We start from the raw sequence: 3,172 nt of genomic DNA, 5'->3' as shown, positions 1-3,172 counted from the left end.
TAATGAAAAATATGTATAATTACTAGTCTAAATTTATGAGTCTACCAAGTATAGTGAGGGAGAATTAAAAAAAGGCGGCTATTTCTAAACGTTAAAAAAATTAATTCTTCATTTTTCAGCTTCATATCGTTAAAACTACCAACAACTCTAGAAAAATTAATAGAACATCATAAAGTTGAGTAAATTTGCTTAAATACTAGACCTGGTAGAGCTATTTACGTTCTATAACTATGTAAGTAAAAACAAAAAAGATTAAAATTGAGGTGTAGATAGTTGACCGTAGATTAATGCTTGAAGAAGTTTGTCGGGGGGTGCGGTCAGCAAAGAACAACATAAATAAACAAAACCATATTTATTTATTATATGCCGAATTCTAAATTTGTTTGTATACTATTCCTTTTCAATTGTATGTTACTCTAAATGTTGTTGTTATCTCTTTTGTTCTATAGCCCTGATGAAGACCTGAAACTCAGGTCGAAACGTCGGCATAAAATAAATAAATATGGTTTTGTTTATTTATGTTGTTCTTTGCTGACCGCACCCCCGACAAACTTCTTCAAGAAAAAAGATTAAAGAAACAAAATATAAATTTAAGAAAGAAAAAAAAAGTAATTAGAAAATATGACAATAACAATATACGTAGTGAAAAAAACTAATAACGTGGGTAAGGAAGAATGAGAAAAGAATAGAGTAGGAGAAGGGGGTAATAGAAAAATAAGAAAATAGAGAACAAACTTAGGACATACCTGGCTTGCAAGACGACAGACAAGCAAGTAAAGGTACAAAGTACGCTAATAGAGATGACGAAACTCATACATTTAAATTTTTTTTTTTTAAATCTTTATTGCAATTTACAACTGTACATTATAATACATTCAGTAAACTTGATCTTAGTTAAAATAGAGTGTTACAGACGTGTAGAGAAACTACCCACTGGTAGCAATCTAATGACGTTTTATATTAGCAGGTCTCGTGGCCATCTTCTTTTCAGGCGCCTCGGAGGATTGTCTGGAATGGAAGAGGATGCAAGATTAGAAACTAAGGGGTTTGAGTGATTAGAGAGTTTATAATGGAAGGAGTGATATCTGGTTCGGGCTAGATCGGTTACATATGGAACATTTAGGTCTTTATGGATGGTTTTATTAATAACAAAATAAGGAGCATTGAGGATTTTACGACGGATTTTGGATTGTAAAGATTGGATACGAGAGGAATTCGAAAGTTTAGTGGAGCCCCAAAGCTCAACTCCGTATGTCCAGATTGGCCTTATTACAGTCATGTAGATCAGTCTTTTGTAATTAGTTGGAAGTTTAGACCGTTTGTCTAGTAAGTGCTGTAAGAGTCGAAATCTGCGTGCATTTCCTGTCTTGTGTGAGGATTCCAGGTTAGTCGTTCGCCCAGATGGATCCAGGGGTAAGAGTAACATTATTAAAAAAGACTGTAGGGCAGTCGGTAGGTTTACGACGAAGGGTAAAGGTGATTTGATGGGATTTGTTGGGATTTATTTTAATCCTCCAATTACGACACCATTCTTCGATGGCTGTGATATGGGATTGGAGAGTTTGGGATACAATTAAAGGGATAACCCTTAATAATAATATTAACACATGTGTCGTCGGCATACGTGGTGAGGATAGTGTTAGGATTGGTTGGAATGTCAGCTGTATAGACGGTGTAGAGGATGGGACCGAAGATGAAGGTAAAAATAAGAATGTTAAAATATTTAATAGATACGTATAAAAGGGTGACGTCAAAATGTTTAAAAATTATTAAAGAACATAAACTATTGTAGAAAAAAAAATTAAACATTGTTACTTTTTTAACAAATTTTTAACTATTTGGTAATATGTTACCGATAAGTTCTGTTTGTCGGTTTTTAAATTGACGGAAGAAGGTTGAATATGTATCTCAACATTATTTACTAATAATTCCCTTTTCGCATTTTCGGTTCATCCAGAATATCCCTCACTACACTAGTTCAGATAAACAGAGTTCTTCTCTAATATTAGGGGTATTCATGGTATTGTGTTAAATGTAAAATGTTTTACCATGTTAAGTGGTATAAGTATAGCATTGGGAGCAGCCCTATTTAAAGTCATGTAAAATGTTAAATGCATGAGAGCTCCTAGCGGATTTTTTTAGTAACATTTCCTTCCAAAACTTCTTGTTATTGTTTACTTATAAGTTTTGATTACAGTAATTTATTACAACATGGCTAAAGTAAATGAAAAGTAGAAGTGTAAAAGTTTGGCTACTGATTGTCTTTTTTAAAAAGTCCAAAACACAAGACAATAGGAAAACAAAACACAAACTACGAGTAAGTAACCTAACACGACGATGTAGTGCTCAGCTGATCTGTTGCTGACGTCATTCTCCATTTAACAGAGCTACTAACTAACACGCTCCATTTCACCATTTATCATAAGTTTTTCCATTTAACTCACTTTAACATGTTAAACTAAAGATCATGAATACCCCTACTATAAGGTTAAGATTATCTTTTAGGCAGTTGAAGTAGGGTGTGCTATTTCTAGTATATTGTTATGGTTCTGTTGCTGCCGTGAATTGAAGACACATGGATTGCTAAGTTATTCGAGAGACTTGCAATAATACCTTCAACTATAATTTTATCATAGAAACCGGAACTGGGGAAGGGGACAAGACGAAGCGGGCCTTTGGGAGTCTCCCCTGACCAATCAGATACAGGAGAACCACCCCATCAGCGTCACCAAAGTAGAAATTTATTTCCGTCACCCCAATTCGTAAAAGTAATAATAATAGTCAAATGAATAATATATTGTTTCACAAAAACATATACTTTGAATTATTGATTAATAATTATTTTAGTGCAAGGTATTATAGGCCAATACAGTAGGTATGTACGCATTTTTGTATGTCTTAGCTCATTAAAAATATATTCTTACATATTAGAGGGAACAATTGAGAAAAGTGAATATAGAAGTATTAATTACAACAAAAAAGAAACATGTTGTGAATAATTACTTGTTTATTCACGATATTTTTTTTTTTTTTTACGTCAAACGTTTGCAACAGATTTTGAAAATTTTTGTTTCATCATCTTCCATTAACACCATATAGCTAATTCCAATTTAAGACCATCCAAGAATAAAAAAACATAAAAAATATATATAAACTTGTTAATAGTATTTTT

Source organism: Halyomorpha halys, unplaced genomic scaffold, assembly GCF_000696795.3.
Source record: "Halyomorpha halys isolate HHAL.00 unplaced genomic scaffold, Hhal_1.1 Scaffold211.1, whole genome shotgun sequence".
Classification (NCBI taxonomy): domain Eukaryota; kingdom Metazoa; phylum Arthropoda; class Insecta; order Hemiptera; family Pentatomidae; genus Halyomorpha; species Halyomorpha halys.
This window is presented reverse-complemented; position numbering follows the sequence as displayed.